Source organism: Pseudophryne corroboree, chromosome 5 (assembly GCF_028390025.1).
Source record: "Pseudophryne corroboree isolate aPseCor3 chromosome 5, aPseCor3.hap2, whole genome shotgun sequence".
Classification (NCBI taxonomy): domain Eukaryota; kingdom Metazoa; phylum Chordata; class Amphibia; order Anura; family Myobatrachidae; genus Pseudophryne; species Pseudophryne corroboree.
In genome coordinates, this window is record NC_086448.1 from 239,934,346 (window position 1) to 239,954,515 (window position 20,170).

Below are 20,170 nucleotides of genomic sequence, written 5' to 3' on the forward strand. Positions count from 1 at the left end.
GGCATTATATAAGACAATATGCGGCACAGGAATTACTGGAATGACTGATGGACAGAACACTACCACTGGTCTGATGCAGCACAACACATCAACACTGTAAGGGACTTGTGGTTGTTGTTATAATTATACGGTAACAGTGGACACATAGCAGTAGCATAAATTGTCACTGGAATGACTGACTGACAGTACACTACCACTGGTCTGATGCAGCACAACACAACATCACTGTAAGGGACTTGTGGTTGTTGTTATAATTATTATACGGCAGCAGTGGACATGTAGCAGCAGCGTGTATCATCACTTGAATGACTGATGGACAGGACACTACCATTGGTCTGATGCAGCACAACACAACAACACTGTAAGGGACTTGTGGTTGTTGTTATAATTATTATTATTATTATTATACAGCAGCAGTGGACATATAGCAGCAGCGTGTATCATCACTTGAATGACTGATGGACAGGACACTACCATTGGTCTGATGCAGCACAACACAACAACACTGTAAGGGACTTGTGGTTGTTGTTATAATTATTATACGGCAGCAGTGGATATATAGCAGCAGCATATATCGTCACTTGAATGACTGATGGACAGGACACTACCACTGGTCTGTTGCAGCACAACACAACAACACTGTAAGGGACTTGTGGTTGTTGTTGTTGTTGTTATAATTATTATAACGGCAGCAGTGGATAATAATAATACTTTATTATCATTAATAGTTCAAGAAAGACATGAACAATCAAAGAAACTAAAAGCAAGCATATACAAAAACTATAAGAGCAGAAAGAGCACTTCTCAATCTAAAACACTTCCAATTATCTCGATTTTGTCTGGATATATAGCAGCAGCGTATATCGTCACTTGAATGACTGATGGACAGGACACTACCACTGGTCTGATGCAGCACAACACAACAACACTGTAAGGGACTTGTGGTTGTTGTTATAATTATTATACGTCAGCAGTGGACATATAGCAGCAGCGTATATGACACTTGAATGACTGTTGGACAGGACACTACCACTGGTCTGATGCAGCACAACACAACAACACTGTAAGGGACTTGTGGTTGTTGTTAGAATTATTATATGGCAGCAATGGACATATAGCAGCAGCGTATATGACACTTGAATGACTGTTGGACAGGACACTACCACTGGTCTGATGCAGCACAACACAACAACACTGTAAGGGACTTGTGGTTGTTGTTAGAATTATTATATGGCAGCAATGGACATATAGTAGCAGCGTATATCATCACTTGAATGACTGATGAACAGGACTCTACCACTGATCTGATGCAGCACAACACAACAACGCTGTAAGGGACTTGTGGTTGTTGTTAGAATTATTATATGGCAGCAATGGACATATAGTAGCAGCGTATATCATCACTTGAATGACTGATGGACAGGACACTACCACTGGTCTGATGCAGCACAACACAACAACACTGTAAGGGACTTGTGGTTGTTGTTATTATTATACAGCAGCAGTGGACATATAACAGCATCATATATCGTCACTTGAATGACTGATGGACAGGACACTACCACTGGTCTGATGCAGCACAACACAACAACACTAAAAATACTCTCAAATTTATTCCTACGAGCAGCAAAAAAATGAAAAAAAAAAAAATCATAAACCGATGTGGCTTAACAAAAAGATAAAGGAACTTATGAGCAAGAAAAGGTGAGCATTTAAAAAATACAAATCTGACGGGGAAATGGATTCATTTCAGCACTATAAGGAATGTAACAAAATATGCAAAAAGGAAATAAGATTGTCTAAAGTAGAAACTGAAAAACTGGTAGCAAAGGAAAGCAAAGCGAATCCCCCAAAAATCTTTAAATACATTAATAGCAAGAGATTAAAGGAGAGTATAGGCCCTTTAAAAGACAAGTTGGGAGTCTTAAGCAAAAATGATAATGACATAGCGGACACACTAAATTAGTTTTTTTCAACAGTATTTACTAGAGAGGACCCAATTCAGGGACTAAAACATAATCTCAATAATGAGAATATCCCAGTGATAGGTACTCATTTAAGCAAGGAGGTAGTTTGTGACCGATTAAAACATTTAAAGATTAATAAGTCACGGGTCCCGATGGAATTCACCCAAGGGTTCTAATGGAGCTTCACTCTGAACTTGCAAAACCGCTATTTTTGATCTTTAAGTGTTCAGTAATATCAGGTATAGTTCCCAAAGACTGGCGTATAGCGGAAGTAGTGCGTATAGCGGGAGTAAGGCTGAACCAGGTAATTATAGACCAGTTAGTCTTACATCTATAGTGGGGAAAGTTTTGGAAGGTATTCTAAGAGATAGTATTCAGAAGTTCCTTGAAGTCAATAAGGTCATTAAAAGGAATCAACATGGATTTGTGAAGGACAGAACCTATCAAACCAACTTACTTGGCTTTTATGAAACAGTAAGTGCAAACTTAGATCAGGGTAAAGGTGGATGTAATCTTTTTAGACTTTGTGAAAGCTTTTGACACTGTACTGCACATGAGACTTATCTACAAGCTACAAGAAATAGGGCTAGGAAGCACAATATGCACTTGGATCAAAAATTGGTTAGATAATAGGGAGCAGCACGTTGTGGTTAATGGATCTTTTTCAAATTGTACTGAAGTGCTAAGTGGTGTGCCACAAGGCTCAGTATTAGGACCGCTATTGTTCAATATTTTCATTAACGACCTAACAGAAGGTCTAGAGAGCATAGTGTCAATTTTTGCACATGAAACCAAATTGTGTAAGTTATAAATATGGAGGGGGATGCCGAGTCGCTTCAGAACGATTTAGTTAAATTAGAAGCATGGGCAGTGAAATGGAGAATGCGCTCCAATACAGACAAGTGTAAGGTAATGCACTGTGGTAACAAGAACAAAAATAACACTTACATACTAAATGGGATAAAATTAGGGGATTCTGTACTGGAAAAGGACTTAGGTGTCCTCATAGATAGCAAACTAAGCAGTAGTACCCAAAGTAGGATTGCAGCAAAGAAGGCTAATAAGATATTAGCATGCATAAAACGGGGAATTGATGCAAGGGACGAGAGTGTTATACCCCCGTTGTATAAATTACTAGTGAGGCCACACCTTGAATACTGTGTACAATTCTGGGCACCATACTACAAAAAGGATATCCTGGAGCTAGAAAAGGTTCAGAGGCGGGCGACCAAACTAATTAAGGGCATGGAGACGCTGGAATACGAGGAAAGGCTTGCAAGGCTAGGCATGTTTACATTGGAAAAGAGGAGACTAAGAGGGGACATGATCAACATCTACAAATATATAAGCGGACAATACACAGATCTTGCGCAGGACCTGTTTTTGGTTAGATCAACACAGAGAGCCTCGTGGACACTCGCTCAGGTTAGAGGAGAGGAGATTCCGCACAATACGGCGTAAAGGCTTTTTCACGGTATGGACGATACGTGTTTGGAATTCCCTGCCTGAGGGAGTTGTAATGGCGGACCCAGTCAACACCTTTAAGAATGGATTAGATAAATTCCTAAAGGATAAGGATATCCAGTGTTATGGTGCATAGTCACGCACTATAGTTATTATAAAAAAAGGGATAAAACGTAACGGCAGACATCAGCATCAGTCAAAATTTTATACCAAATAATCCTGCATAGGAGACCACAAATAGGTTGAACTCGATGGACAATTGTCTTTTTTCAACCTTAGATACTATGTTATTTTGTTACAACCTACATCACGGGTGACTGCAGTTTTCATCGGTTAGGTGAAAATCATCATGGGCACAAGGCCTCAGCTACCCAATCATCAGCTACCAGCACTCGCACACTGAGGTGAAGGTTGGACCTCACATGGCAGTGTGAGGTCCACTAGACCAGCGCTCAATAAGGGGGCGAACAGACACGGAGTACTTCTTACAACGCCACACTTGTCACTTTGCTAGGAGGTCTCACTGCCTCTGTGAGAAAGAACACAACAGCCTCTCTCCCTGCAAGTTTATACTAAACACAGTAGGGTCTAACAATATAAACATTGCCTAACTCTGGCCTGCTAACTTAACTTAACGTAACTTAACACATAAGCTGTTTCTTTACTAACGATCAAAGACAGAAAACATGAATAGCAATCAGATTACAAAACAACAACAGTAAGCAAATGTAAAGATACAAAGATTAAGCGCTTCTATGTGGACTTGTTAGAGCGTGTAGTTTTGATTGCTGCTTGAACCCTAGCAAGGGTCACTGGCCCCTGTATATAATAATATTTAAAATAAGGATGTTGGTTCTAGCGCTCTACAAGAAATGAATTAAATGTATATGAAATTATCTGTTTCATTTGCAAATTTCACACAATACAATGTACTGTATAATTATTCTGTGTATTCTAATAAATGAGCCAATACAAATTTCACACAATACAATGTATCGCTGTTCTGTGAGTTCTCATAAATGAAACAAATTATCTTAGAGATGTGCACCGGACACTTTTCGGGTTTTGTGTTTTGGTTTTGGATTCGGTTCCACGGTCGTGTTTTGGATTCGGGCGCATTTTGGCAAAACATCCCTTTCGAATTTTTGTCGGATTCGGATGCGTTTTGGATTTGGGTGTTTTTTTCCAAAAACCCTTAAAACAGCTTAACTCATAGAATTTGGGGGTAATTTTGATCCTATAGTATTATTAACCTCAAAAACCATAATTTCAACTCATTTCCAGAGGCGCTAGATGGAATTGTCCTTGGGCCCTTCAACCCACCCTTATGTTGTATAAACAGGACATGTACACTTTAACAAACCAATCATTTCAGCGACAGGGTCTGCCACATGACTGTGGCTGAAATGACTGGTTGGTTTGGGCCCACACCAAAAAAGAAGCAATCAATCTCTCCTTGCACAAACTGGCTCTAGATGTCCACCTCATCCTCATCCCCTGATTCTTCAGCCCTTTCACTGTGTACATCCTCCTCCTCACAGAGTTTTAATTCGTCCCCACTGGAATCCACCATCACAGGTCCCTGTGTACTTTCTGAAGGAAATTGCTGGTAAATGTCTCCACGGAGGAATTTATTATAATTAATTTTGATGAACATCATCTTCTCTACATTTTCTGGGAATAACCTCCTACGCTGATCGCTGGCAAGGTGACCGGCTGCACTAAACACTCTGTTGGAGTACACACTGGAGGGGGGGCAACTTAGGTAAAATAAAGCCAGTTTGTGCAAGGGCCTCCAAATTGCCTCTTTTTCCTGCCAGTATACGTATAGACTGTCTGACGTGCCTACAGTGATGCTGTCACTCATATAATCCTCCATCATTCTTTCAATGGTGACAGAATCATGAGGGTAATTCCAAGTTGATCGCAGCAGGACATTTTTTAGCAGTTGGGCAAAACCATGTGCACTGCAGGGGGGACAGATATAACATTTGCAGAGAGAGTTAGATTTGGGTGGGTTATTTTGTTTCTGTGCAGGGTAAATACTGGCGGCTTTACTTTTACATTGCAATTTAGATTGCAGATTGAACTCACCACACCCAAATCTATCTCTCTCTGCACATGTTATATCTGTCCCCCCTGCAGTGCATATGGTTTTGCCCAACTGTTAAAATATTTCCTGCTGCGATCAACTTGGAATTACTCCCCCATATGCAGTGACAGTAGACGACATGTCAGTAATCATTGGCAGGTCCTTCAGTCCGGACCAGATGTCAGCACTTGCTCCTGACTGCCCTGCATCACCGCCAGTGGGTGGTTTTGGAAATTTTATCCTTTTCCTGGCAGCTACAGTGGTGGTAGAAAATGAAGGAGTTGCTGTTGGTGGGTCACGTTCCGCTTGACTTGACAATTGTCTCACCAGCAGGTCTTTAAACATCTGCCGGAAAGAGAGATACAACGTAGGCTTTAAACCTAGGATTGAGCACGGTGGCCAAAATGTAGTGCTCTGATTTCAACAGATTGACCACCCGTGAATCCTGGTTAAGTGAATGAAGGGCTCCATCCACAAGTCCCACATGCCTAGCAGAATCGCTCCGTTTTAGCTCCTCCTTCAATCTCTCTAGCTGCTTCTGTAAAAGCCTGTTGAGGGGAATGACCTGACTCAGGCTGGCAGTGTCTGAACTGACTTCACATGTGGCAAGTTCAAAGGGTTGGAGAACCTTGCACAACGTGGAAATCATTCTCCACTGCGCTTGATTCAGGTGCATTACCCCTCCTTTGCCTATATCGTAGGCAGATGTATAGGCTTGAAAGGCCTTTTGCTGCTCCTCCATCCTCTGAAGCATATAGAGGGTTGAATTCCACCTCGTTACCACCTCTTGCTTCAGCTGATGGCAGGGCATGTTCATGAGTGTGTGTTCGCGCTCCAGTTTTCGGCATGCGGTGGCTGAATGCCAAAAGTGGCCCGCAATTCTTTGGGCCACCGACAGCATCTCTTGCATGCCCCTGTCTTTTTAAAAAAATTCTGCACCACCAAATTAATTGTATATGCAAAACATGGGACGTGCTGGAATTTGCCTGTCACGATCCGGGTATCTGGACGCCATTTCTTACCCATCAGATGCCTCCTAAGGCTGGCTCAGCGCTCCAGGACCGGATTCCATCCGTTATCCTGATGTGTACATTCCTGTATCCTCTCCTGTCACTCTGGGACGCTGTCACAGTAAGCGCCATATTACATCTGGCATGGCGTCTCCCGCGGCCTCCGCCGCCGTCCCTGAGCTTCTGCATGCAGAGTGTCAGAGTGGCGATTACGTCAGCCGCGGCCTCCGCTGTGTCCGCGTGGTTGGATGTGCACTTGTCAGCCTGGCGTCTCCTGTCTCCAGTGGCCGGCGCCGCCATTACTGTTTTCATTACCACATGGATTACAAACCAAACTTCCCTCCAAGTGTCTGCATGGGCGCAACCATCTTGGATTCTGTCAGCTGATCATTTCCTCCAATCTGTTGTCAGTATTGTTAATCTGCATAATTGCCTAGCCAATCCCTTCCTTGCTGCAGGTATAAATACACTGTGCCTGAGCAAGGAAGGCGTCAGTGCTTTGGTTGTCAAACCTAGTTCCTGTTTGTCTCTCTCCTGTGATTGTCTTCCAGGTTCCAGCTCCTGTCTCAAGACTTCCACCATAGAGACCCGCACCAGCATTCCACCTGCGGTGTAGCCTGACTCTCCAATCCATTGTGGATTCATCTGTTTCCAGCTACAACATTACCTGCTCCCAGCTCAGCTTCCAGCAGAGTACAGCTTCCCTTAAAGGGCCGGTGTCCTTTCTACACTTTACCACTCTCCACCGGTATTATTATTTCTCCGCTCTCAAGTTCTACATTTCAGTTCATATTTCATCGCTCCCAAGTTCATTTATTATTTAACTGGTTCCAGCCAGTATCCACTCCGTGCTAACAACAGTCTGGTTCCAGCCAGTATCCACAGCAGCTGTTTTATCTTCAGCAACCCAGCTTTTCCTGGAACACCAGCTGGCACAATCCAGGGTTATCTCCATTGCTACAGTCGGGCCTGGTAAGGACTTTCCATCTAGAAGATCATAAGAACTATCTCACACTACCAGTGCCCTGTGGCTCCTGCCATCCTGTAGTACCCAGGAACTGTATTTATTCTTTGCTGACTTTTACGTTTTCTTTTACTGCTGCTGTGTTGCGGAGTTGTCATAATAAACATCATTGACTTTTATCCAAGTTGTCGTGGTCACGCCTTCGGGCAGTTATTATTCATGTTACTTACATGTCCAGGGGTCTGATACAACCTCCCAGGTTCCGGTACATCTCAGCCCCTACAACTGAGGCTGCCTCCTGTCAGCTCAGGCCCTCAGTTGTGACAGTAAGCACTGACCTAATGAATCCAGCCGGAGACCAGGATCAAGCGGCCAGGCCGATGCAAGAACTGGCAGCCCGACTAGAACATCAGGAGGCTGCACAGGGCCACATCATCCGCTGTCTCCAGGATCTCTCTACTCGGCTGGATGGGATTCAGACAACTCTCCGTGGATCAGGCGCGTCTGGTGCGTCAACCACAGTGACTCCAGCTATAACCCCACCCACCTTACCCATTTCTGCTCCACGTCTTCATCTTCCAACGCCAGCAAAATTTGACGGATCACCAAGATTCTGCAGGGGATTTCTCAACCAGTGTGAGATTCAGTTTGAGCTACAACCTGGCAATTTTCCCAGTGACCGTACAAAAATTGCCTACATTATTTCTCTTCTCAGTGGCTCAGCCCTTGATTGGGCATCACCGTTATGGGAGAGGTCCGACACCCTGCTATCTTCCTACACTGCCTTCGTGTCAACATTCAGGCGCATCTTCGACGAGCCAGGCCGGGTAACCTCAGCTTCATCCGAGATTCTCCGTTTACGCCAGGGGTCACGTACTGTAGGACAATATCTGATACATTTCCAGATCCTGGCATCCGAACTGGCATGGAACGACGAGGCCCTGTATGCTGCATTCTGGCATGGCTTATCTGAGCGTATTAAAGATGAGTTAGCTACCAGAGACTTACCTTCTAAGTTAGATGAGCTAATATCACTCTGCACGAAAGTTGACTTACGTTTCAGAGAGAGAGCAATTGAGCGTGGAAGATCATCTGCTCCAAAATCTTCTGCTCCTCCTCCTCGCCAACTGTCACCAACTAAAGATGAACCCATGCAAATTGGCCGTTCCCGTTTAACTCCTGCTGAGCGCCGAAGACGTCTCTCTGAGTCTCTCTGTCTGTATTGTGCAGCTCCGTCTCACACTATTAATGCCTGTCCCAAACGTCCGGGAAAACTCCAAATCTTAGCTCGCCAAGGAGAGGGCCGGCTAGGAGTATTGATCTCCTCTCCATCTCCTCAAGATTGTAATCTCCCAGTCTCGCTTCAAGTTGCTCAACGTTATCACAACGTCATTGCCCTCCTGGATTCCGGAGCAGCTGGGAACTTTATTACCGAAGCCTATGTTAAACGGTGGTCCCTACCCACCGAGAGACTTCCTTCCTCCTTTTCCTTAACTGCCGTGGATGGCAGTAAAATTTTTGATACAGTTATTGCTCTAAGGACTCTACCAGTTCGTCTGAGAGTGGGAGTTCTTCATTCCGAACTTATTTCTTTTTTAGTGATTCCAAGAGCCACACATCCTGTGGTCCTGGGCCTTCCATGGCTCCGTCTTCACAATCCTACAATTGATTGGACGACTACACAAATCCTGGCATGGGGTTCCTCCTGTGCTGAGACATGTTTGTTTAAAGTATTGCCTGTCTGTTCTTCCTCCCCCAGGTCGTCTGATGTTCCACCTCCTCCATATCAAGATTTCACGGATGTGTTCAGTAAAGCTTCTGCTGATATCCTTCCTCCTCATAGAGAATGGGACTGTCCGATTGATCTCGTTCCAGGGAAGGTTCCACCTCGAGGCCGAACTTATCCGTTGTCTCTGCCTGAGACGCATTCTATGGAGGAATATATTAAAGAGAACCTAGCAAAGGGGTTCATTCGACCTTCTTCTTCTCCAGCCGGCGCAGGCTTCTTTTTTGTAAAAAAGAAAGATGGTGGTCTGCGGCCGTGCATCGACTACAGAGGTTTGAACGACATTACCATCAAGAACCGTTATCCTTTACCCCTGATTACTGAGCTCTTTGACAGAGTTAGCGGAGCTACCATCTTTACAAAGCTGGACTTGCGAGGTGCATACAATCTCATCCGGATCCGTGAGGGTGACGAGTAGAAGACCGCCTTTAACACCCGTGACGGACATTATGAGTACCTCGTCATGCCCTTCGGATTGAGCAATGCTCCAGCTGTCTTCCAGCATTTTGTCAATGAGATCTTCAGAGACATTCTATACCGTCATGTCGTGGTCTATCTAGACGATATCCTCATTTTTGCCAACGATTTAGAGGAACATCGTTTTTGGGTTAAAGAGGTTCTGTCCCGTCTCCGTGTCAATCATCTCTATTGCAAATTAGAAAAATGCGTCTTTGAAGTCAAGTCCATTCCGTTTCTAGGGTACATTGTGTCCGGTTCCGGACTAGAGATGGATCCTGAGAAACTACAAGCAATCCAAAATTGGCCGGTACCCTTAACCCTCAAAGGGGTCCAGAGGTTCTTAGGGTTCGCCAACTATTACCGAAAGTTTATACGAGACTTTTCCACCATTGTGGCGCCTATTACTGCTTTCACTAAGAAGGGTGCTAACCCGTCCAAGTGGTCTGAAGAAGCCATGCAAGCATTTCATCTTTTAAAACAAAGGTTCATCTCTGCGCCTGTTCTGAAACAGCCTGACATCGACTCTCCTTTCATCTTAGAGGTGGATGCCTCCTCCGTTGGAGTAGGAGCGGTGTTATCTCAGAGGGTTAAAGATGGCCATTTACACCCTTGCAGTTTCTTCTCCCGGAAGTTCTCCCCAGCTGAGCGCAACTATGCCATTGGCGACCAGGAGTTGCTAGCCATCAAGCTCGCTCTAGAAGAGTGGAGGTATCTGTTGGAGGGAGCTTCTCATTCAATCACCATACTTACAGACCACAAGAACCTTTTATACCTGAAGGGCGCACAATGTCTCAACCCTCGTCAGGCCAGATGGGCACTTTTCTTTTCCAGGTTCGACTTTAAACTCCAGTTCTGTCCGGGCTCTCAGAATCGCAAGGCCGATGCCCTTTCCCGCTCATGGGAGCAAGAAAATGAGTCAGAGTCTTCAGACAAGCATCCTATTATAAATCCGTTGGCATTCTCCACGGTAGGGATGGACTCTACGCCCCCATCAGGGAAAAGTTTTGTGAAGCCGATGCTAAGGAAGAAGCTCATGCATTGGGCCCATGCTTCCCGTTTTGCCGGACATACAGGTATCCAAAAAACCCTGGAGTTTATCTCTAGGTCCTATTGGTGGCCAACTCTGAAAAAGGACGTCTTGGAGTTTATTGCATCTTGCCCAAAGTGTGCCCAACATAAAGTATCCCGCCAGTCGCCTGCGGGGCAACTGGTTCCACTATCCGTTCCCCGTCGACCATGGACCCACTTGTCGATGGATTTCATTACAGACTTACCCATGTGCAACAAGTTCAATACCATCTGGGTGGTAGTTGACCGGTTCACCAAGATGGCACACTTCATTCCTCTCACCGGTCTTCCGTCAGCTTCCAAGTTGGCTCAAGTATTCATACAAGAGATCTTCCGACTCCACGGTCTTCCTGAAGAAATTATCTCAGATCGAGGAGTTCAATTCACAGCCAAATTCTGGCGAAGTTTATGTCAAGTCCTCCAAGTCAAGCTAAAGTTTTCCACGGCTTACCATCCTCAGACCAATGGTCAAACCGAGAGGGTGAATCAGGACTTGGAGGCCTTCCTCCGCATCTATGTGTCCTCCTCTCAAGATGACTGGGTTCAATTACTTCCCTGGGCCGAGTTCTGTCATAACAACCAGTATCATTCTTCATCTGCTTCAACACCATTCTTCACTAACTTTGGATTCCACCCTAAAGTCCCTGAGTTCCAACCGCTTCCAGCAACTTCTGTTCCCGCAGTGGATATCACCTTGCATCAGTTTGCCAATATCTGGAAGAGCGTACGATCAGCTCTGCTCAAGGCATCGTTCAGGTACAAGAAGTTTGCGGATAAGAAGCGTCGAGCAGTTCCTGCTCTCAAGGTGGGTGATCGGGTATGGTTATCCACGAAGAATTTGAGGTTAAGAGTTCCCAGTATGAAGTTTGCACCTCGCTATATCGGTCCTTTCAAGATTGAACAAGTCATCAATCCTGTTGCTTACAGACTCCAGTTGCCTCCCTTCTTAAAAATACCCAGGACATTCCATGTTTCCCTGTTGAAACCGCTGATCTTGAATCGGTTTCATTCCTCACTTCCTCCAACTCCGAAAGTCCAAACTCAACGAGGCGTTGAGTATGAAGTGGCCAAGATCCTGGACTCACGTCACCGTTACGGTCAATTACAATATCTTATTGACTGGAAAGGTTATGGTCCTGAGGAACGTTCATGGACCAATGCTTCTGATGTCCATGCTCCTGCCTTGGTCCGGAGATTCCATTCCAAGTTTCCTCAAAAGCCAAAGAAGTGTCCTGGGGCCACTCCTAAAGGGGGGGGGGTGCTGTCACGATCCGGGTATCTGGACGCCATTTCTTACCCATCAGATGCCTCCTAAGGCTGGCTCAGCGCTCCAGGACCGGATTCCATCCGTTATCCTGATGTGTACATTCCTGTATCCTCTCCTGTCACTCTGGGACGCTGTCACAGTAAGCGCCATATTACATCTGGCATGGCGTCTCCCGCGGCCTCCGCCGCCGTCCCTGAGCTTCTGCATGCAGAGTGTCAGAGTGGCGATTACGTCAGCCGCGGCCTCCGCTGTGTCCGCGTGGTTGGATGTGCACTTGTCAGCCTGGCGTCTCCTGTCTCCAGTGGCCGGCGCCGCCATTACTGTTTTCATTATCACATGGATTACAAACCAAACTTCCCTCCAAGTGTCTGCATGGGCGCAGCCATCTTGGATTCTGTCAGCTGATCATTTCCTCCAATCTGTTGTCAGTATTGTTAATCTGCATAATTGCCTAGCCAATCCCTCCCTTGCTGCAGGTATAAATACACTGTGCCTGAGCAAGGAAGGCATCAGTGCTTTGGTTGTCAAACCTAGTTCCTGTTTGTCTCTCTCCTGTGATTGTCTTCCAGGTTCCAGCTCCTGTCTCAAGACTTCCACCATAGAGACCCGCACCAGCATTCCACCTGCGGTGTAGCCTGACTCTCCAATCCATTGTGGATTCATCTGTTTCCAGCTACAACATTACCTGCTCCCAGCTCAGCTTCCAGCAGAGTACAGCTTCCCTTAAAGGGCCGGTGTCCTTTCTACACTTTACCACTCTCCACCGGTATTATTATTTCTCCGCTCTCAAGTTCTACATTTCAGTTCATATTTCATCGCTCCCAAGTTCATTTATTATTTAACTGGTTCCAGCCAGTATCCACTCCGTGCTAACAACAGTCTGGTTCCAGCCAGTATCCACAGCAGCTGTTTTATCTTCAGCAACCCAGCTTTTCCTGGAACACCAGCTGGCACAATCCTGGGTTATCTCCATTGCTACAGTCGGGCCTGGTAAGGACTTTCCATCTAGAAGATCATAAGAACTATCTCACACTACCAGTGCCCTGTGGCTCCTGCCATCCTGTAGTACCCAGGAACTGTATTTATTCTTTGCTGACTTTTACGTTTTCTTTTACTGCTGCTGTGTTGCGGAGTTGTCATAATAAACATCATTGACTTTTATCCAAGTTGTCGTGGTCACGCCTTCGGGCAGTTATTATTCATGTTACTTACATGTCCAGGGGTCTGATACAACCTCCCAGGTTCCGGTACATCTCAGCCCCTACAACTGAGGCTGCCTCCTGTCAGCTCAGGCCCTCAGTTGTGACATTGCCCAGGTGTAATGCACACACAATATTGGTGGCGTTGTCCGATATCACAAATCCCCAAGAGAGTCCAATTGGGGTAAGCCAATCTGCGATGATGTTCCTCCATTTCCGTAACAGGTTGTCAGCTGTGTGCCTCTTATGGAAAGCAGTGATACAAAGCGTAGCCTGCCAAGGAATGAGTTGGTGTTTGCGAGATGCTGCTACTGATGCCGCCGCTGTTATTGCTGCAGGAGACAATACCCAGTGGGCTGTCACAGTCATGTAGTCCTTAGTCTGCCCTGCTCCACATGTCCACATGTCTATGGTTAAGTGGACAGTGGGCACCACTGTTTTTTAAGGACACTGGTGACTATTTTTCTGACGTCTGTGTACATTCTCGGTATCGCCTGCCTAGAGAAGTGGAACCTAGATGGTATTTGGTACCGGGGACACACTACCTCAAGCAATTCTCTGAGTCCCTGTGAACTAACGGTGGATACCAGATGCACGTCTAACACCAACTTAGTTGTCAAGGCCTGAGTTATCTGCTTTGCAACAGGATGACTGCTGTGATATTTCATCTTCCTCACAAAGGACTGTTGGACAGTCAGTTGCTTACTGGAAGTAGTACAAGTGGTCTTCCGACTTCCCCTCTGGGATGACGATCGACTCCCAGCAGCAACAACAGCAGCGCCAGCAGCAGTAGTTGTTACACTCAAAGATCCATCGGAGGAATCCCAGTTAGGAGAGGACTCGTCAGACTTGCCAGTGACATGGCCTGCAGGACTATTTGCGTTCCTTTCTAAGGAGGAAATTGACATTGAGGGAGTTGGTGGTGTGGTTTGCAGGAGCTTAGGTACAAGAGGAAGAAGGGATTTTGGTGTCAGTGGACTGCTTCCGCTGTCACCCAAAGTTTTTGAACTTGTCAATGACTTTTGATGAATGCACTCCAGGTGACGTATAAGGGAGGATGTTCCTAGGTGGTTAACATCCTTACCCCTACTTATTACAGCTTGACAAAGGCAACACACGGCTTGACACCTGTTGTCCGCATTTCTGTTGAAATAATTACACACTGAATAGGTGATTTTTTTGGGTATTTTGACCAGGCAGGTCAATGGCATTAATCATCCCACGGACAACAGGTGTCTCCCCGGGGGCCTGACTTAAACAAACCACCTCACCATCAGAATCCTCCTTGTCAATTTCCTCCTCAGCGCCAGCAACACCCATATCCTCATCCTGGTGTACTTCAACAGTGACATCTTCAATTTGAATATCAGGAACTGGACTGTGGGTGCTCCTTCCAGCACTTGCAGGGGGCGTGCAAATGGTGGAAGCCACCTCTTCCCGTGCAGTGTTGGGAAGGTCAGGCATCGCACCCGCCTACACATTTGGACTCTCCTTGGGGATTTGTGATTTAGAATGCACAATTCTTTGCTGTGCTTTTGCCAGCTTAACTCTTTACATTTTTCTAGTGGGAGGATGAGTGCTTCCATTGTCATGTGAAGCTGAACCACTAGTCATGAGGAACATAGGAGAGGGCCTTAGCCGTTGCCACTCCGTGTCGTAAATGGCATATTGGCAAGTTAACGCTTCTCCTCAGACGATTTTAATTTAGATTTTTGGGTAATTTTACTGAACTTTTGCTTTTTGGATTTTACATGCTCTCTACTATGACATTGGGCATCGACCTTGGCAGACGATGTTGATGGCATTTCATCATCTCTGCCATGACTAGTTGCAGCTGCTTCAGTACTAGGTGGAAGTGGATCTTGATCTTTCCCTATTTTACCCTCCACATTTTTGTTCTCCATTTTTTAATGTGTGGAATCTATGCCAGTAATATATCTGGAAATAGACGGCGGTAATGTCTGGAATTAGATACCACTAGATAGATACCAAATACCACTGGGACTGGAATGATGATGACCTATGCACAGTGACAGGACACTACCACAGCACCCTACAGCAGCAAGATGCAGCACTAGACACTGGACTAGTATATTAGTAATGTACTGTAGTATACTGAGCACCACAATGCAGCACAAGACAATGAGCTGTGATACTGAGCACTGATGATGATAATACTGAGAACTGACACTGAGCAGCAAGATGCAGCACAAGACATTGGACTATTATTAATAATGTACTGTAGTATACTGAGCACCACAATGCAGAACAAGACAATGAGCAGTGATAATGAGCACTGATGATGATAATACTGAGAACTGACACTGAGCAGCAAGATGCAGCACAAGATTCTGGACTATTAGTAATGTACTGTAGTATACTGAGCACCACAATGCAGCACAAGACAATGAGCAGTGATAATGAGAACTGATGATGATAATACTGAGAACTGACACTGAGCAGCAAGATGCAGCACAAGACACTGCACTAGTATTATTAGTAATGTACTGTAGTATACAGAGCACCACAATGCAGCACAAGACAATGGGGGTCATTCCGAGTTGATCGTAGCTGTGCAAAATTTTGCACAGCTACGATCAACCTTCCTGACATGCGGGGGGATGCCCAGCGCGGGGCTAGTCCACCCCGCATGTCAGTCCGGCCCCCCCTCGCATAAGTGCAAAGGCATCGCACAGTGGCGATACATTTGCACTTCAGGAGTAACTCCCGGCCAGTGCAGCTTTAGCGAGCTGTCCGGGAGCTACTCCTTACTCCCTGGTCTGCAGCGACTGCGTATGACGTCACACAGCCGCTGCGGCCCGTCCCCGTTCGGTTGGGCCACACTTGCGTTGGCCAGACCACGCCTACGAAATGGCGGCCAAACACCGCCGTGTCGCCCCCCCCGCCCATCGTGCCTCTGCCTGTCAATCAGGCAGAGGCGATCGCTATCCTGCCACGGCCATCGGCCATGCCGCATGCGCAGGCGCACAAAGGTGCCGGCGCATGCGCAGCAGGGACTCGTTCGCTATGCTGCGTGAAAACGCAGCGGACGAATGGGTCAGAATGACCCCCAATGAGCAGTGATACTGAGCCCTGATGAGGATACTACTGAGAACTGGCACTGAGAAGCAAGATGCAGCACAAGACACTGTACTATTAGTAATGTACTGTAGTATACTGAGCACCACAATGCAGCACAAGACAATTAGCAGTGAAACTGAGCACTGATGAGGATATTACTGAGAACTGACACTGAGCAGCAAAATGCAGCACAAGTCACTGGACTATTAGTAATGTACTGTAGTATACTGAGCACCACAATGCAGCCCAAGACAATGAGCAGTGATACTGAGCACTGATGATGATAATACTGAGAACTGACACTGAGCAGCAAGATGCAGCACAAGTCACTGGACTATTAGTAATGTACTGTAGTATACGCTGCACCATAATGCAGCACAAGACAATGAACAGTGATACTGAGCACTGATGATGATAATACTGAGAACTGACACTAAGCAGCAAGATGCAGCACAAGACATTGGACTATTATTAGTAATGTACTGTAGTATACTGAGCACCACAATGAAGCACAAGACAATGAGCAGTGATACTGAGCACTGATGATGATAATATTGAGAACTGACCCTGAGCAGCAAGATGCAGCACAAGACACTGGACTATTATTAATAATGTACTGTAGTATACTGAGCACCACTATGCAGCACAAGACAATGAGCAGTGGTACTGAGCACTGGTGATGATAATACTGAGAACTGACACTTAGCAGCAAGATGTAGCACAAGTCACTGGACTGTTAGCAATGTACTGTAGTATACTGAGCACCACAATGCAGCACAAGACAATGAGCAGTGATACTGAGCACTGATGATGATAATACTGAGAACTGACACTGAGCAACAAGATGCAGCACAAGACACTGGACTATTATTATTAGTAATGTACTGTAGTATACTGAGCACCACAATGCAGCACAAGACAATGAGCTGTGATACTGAGCAATTATGATGATAATACTGAGAACTGACACTGAGCAGCAAGATGCAGCACAAGACACTGGACTATTATTAGTAATGCACTGTAGTATATTGAGCACCACAATGCAGCACAAGACAATGAGAAATGGTACTGAGCACTGATGATGATGATGATGATGATGATGATGATGATGATACTGAAAACTGACACTGAGCAGCAAGATGCAGCACAAGACACTATACTATTAGTAATGTACTGCAGTATACTGAGCACCACAATGCAGCACAAGACAATGAGCAGTGATACTGAGCACTGATGCTGATAATACTGTGAACTGAAACTGAGCAGCAAGATGCAGCACAAGACACTAGACTATTAGTAATGTACTGTAATATACAGAGCACCACAATGCAGCACAAGACAATGGGGGTAATACCAAGTTGATCGCAGCAGGAATTTTTTTAGCAGTTGGGCAAAACCATGTGCACTGCAGGGGAGGCAGATATAACATGTGCAGAAAGAGTTAGATTTGGGTGGGTTATTTTATTTCTGTGCAGGGTAATACTGCTGCTTTATTTTTACACACAAATTAGATTGCAGATTGAACACACCACACCCAAATCTAACTCTCTCTGCTGCGATCAACTTGGAATTACCCCCTATGAGCAGTGATAATGAGCACTGATGATGATAATACTGAGAACTGACACTGAGCAGCAAGATGCAGCACAAGACACTGGGCTATTATTAGAAATGTACTGTAGTATACTGAGCACCACAATGCAGCACAAGACAATGGGGGTCATTCCAAGTTGATTGTAGCTGTGCAAAATTTTGCACAGGTATGATCAAACTTCCTGACATGCGGGGGGATGCCCAGCACGGGGCTAGTCCGCCCCGCATGTCAGTCCGGCTCCCCCTCGCAGAAATGCAAAGGCATCGCACAGCGGCGATGCCTTTGCACTTCAGGAGTATCTCCCGGCCAGCACAGCTTCAGCGAGCTGGCTGGGAGCTACTCCTCGCTCCCTGGTCCGCAGCGGCTGCGTATGACGTCACGCAGCCGCTGCGGCCTGCCCCCATTCGGTCCGGCCACGCCTGCGTTGGCTGGACCACACCTACGAAACGGCGGCCAAAGCCCTCTGGAATTGTCACCCCCCAGACACCACTGTGACTGGAATGATGATGACCTATGCACAGTGACAGGACTCTACCACAGCACCCTACAGCAGTACCGTAGTATACTGAGCACCACAATGCAGCACAAGACAATGAGCAGTGATACTGAGCACTGATGAGGATACTACTAAGAACTGACACTGAGCAGTAAGATGCAGCACAAGAGAGACACACTACTAGTATTACTGAGTAGCAACAAGTAAGCACTGATACTGAGCACTGATATTGAGATTTCCACTGAGAGAATGTAGCCACTTCCTCTCTGCTCTCTCTACAATACACAAGTGAAAATGGCGGCGACACGCGGCTCTTTATATGGAATCCGAATCTCGCGAGAATCCGACAGTGGGATGATGACGTTTCACCTCGTTCGGGTTTTCTGACTCAGGCAGGAACAACCGAGCCTGCCTCGGACCCGTGTAAACCACGTGGAGTTCGGGGGGTTCGGTTCTCGGAGAACCGAACCCGCTCAACTCTTATTATCATGTGTGGTTAGCAGTAAAAAAGAGTCCGATTATAGCACAGTTTTAACTTGAGCTGGATATATTAGGGTAGTGGTACCATTCTAAAATTGATTCACCCAGGAAGGATTGCTGTCTTAGTAATGAGAAGATCAGTGTCTCCTGCTCGATATATGTCAAATTCTGCAGTATATCAGGTAGATTGTGAATGACATGATAATGTTGGCCAAAAAAAGTCAAAAAATAGAAACAAGAAAAGAATAACAGAGTGAGGGAAAAAAAAGGGGAAAATGTTCAGAAAAAAACAACAGGCAGTGGGGTTGCTGAGTTCTGGGGGGGGGGGGGGGGGGCGTCCCGTATTCCCACAGGCGCAAAACTTACCCTTCCGATGGTGTGCGATGGTGTCCTTCCTCCAGTCCCTGGTCCACGTCCCACTCGCTGCCGTTATCAGACTCCCATGTCAGCGTCCTCTATTCCTGGTATTCTGATGGAGACACCAGGGAGCCTTTGGACCTCCGGAGCCGCTGATTTTTGTCAAACAGCGGCTCACGGTGGTGCTTAGCTTCTACCTGGCCACTTGACTCTCTGGGGGAGAGGAGACTTGCTGACTATCTTCTGCGGTGTGGGGCATACTCCTAAGCGGGATACTGAGGTGTCCTTACTTGTCGGATATAGAAATCCTTTTCATGTGTCCTGCACTTAAACTGTACTGTGTCTGCTCGATCTTCAATGCATATCGGCCGCAGGCCTTCATCAGGAAGTTCAGACATGGCAGTGTGAGGTCCACTAGACCGGCGCTCAATAAGGGGATTAACAGACATGGAGTACTTACACCGCCACACTTGTCACTTTTCTAGGAGGTCTTGCTGCCCCTGTGAGAAAGAACACAACAGCCTCTCTCCCTGCAAGGTTATACTAAACACAGTAGGGTTTAACAATACAAACATTGCCTAACTCTGGCCTGCTAACTTAACTTAACGTAACTTAACACATAGGGGGTAATTCCAAGTTGATCGCAGCAGGAAATTTTTTAGCAGTTGGGCAAAACCATGTGCACTGTAGGGGAGGCACATATAACATGTGCAGAGAGAGTTAGATTTGGGTGGGTTATTTTGTTTCTGTGCAGGGTAAATACTGGATGCTTTACTTTTACACTGCAATTTAGATTGCATATTTAACTCACCACACCCAAATCTATCTCTCTCTGCACGTTATATCTGCCCCCCCTGCAGTGCACATGGTTTTGCCCAACTGCTAA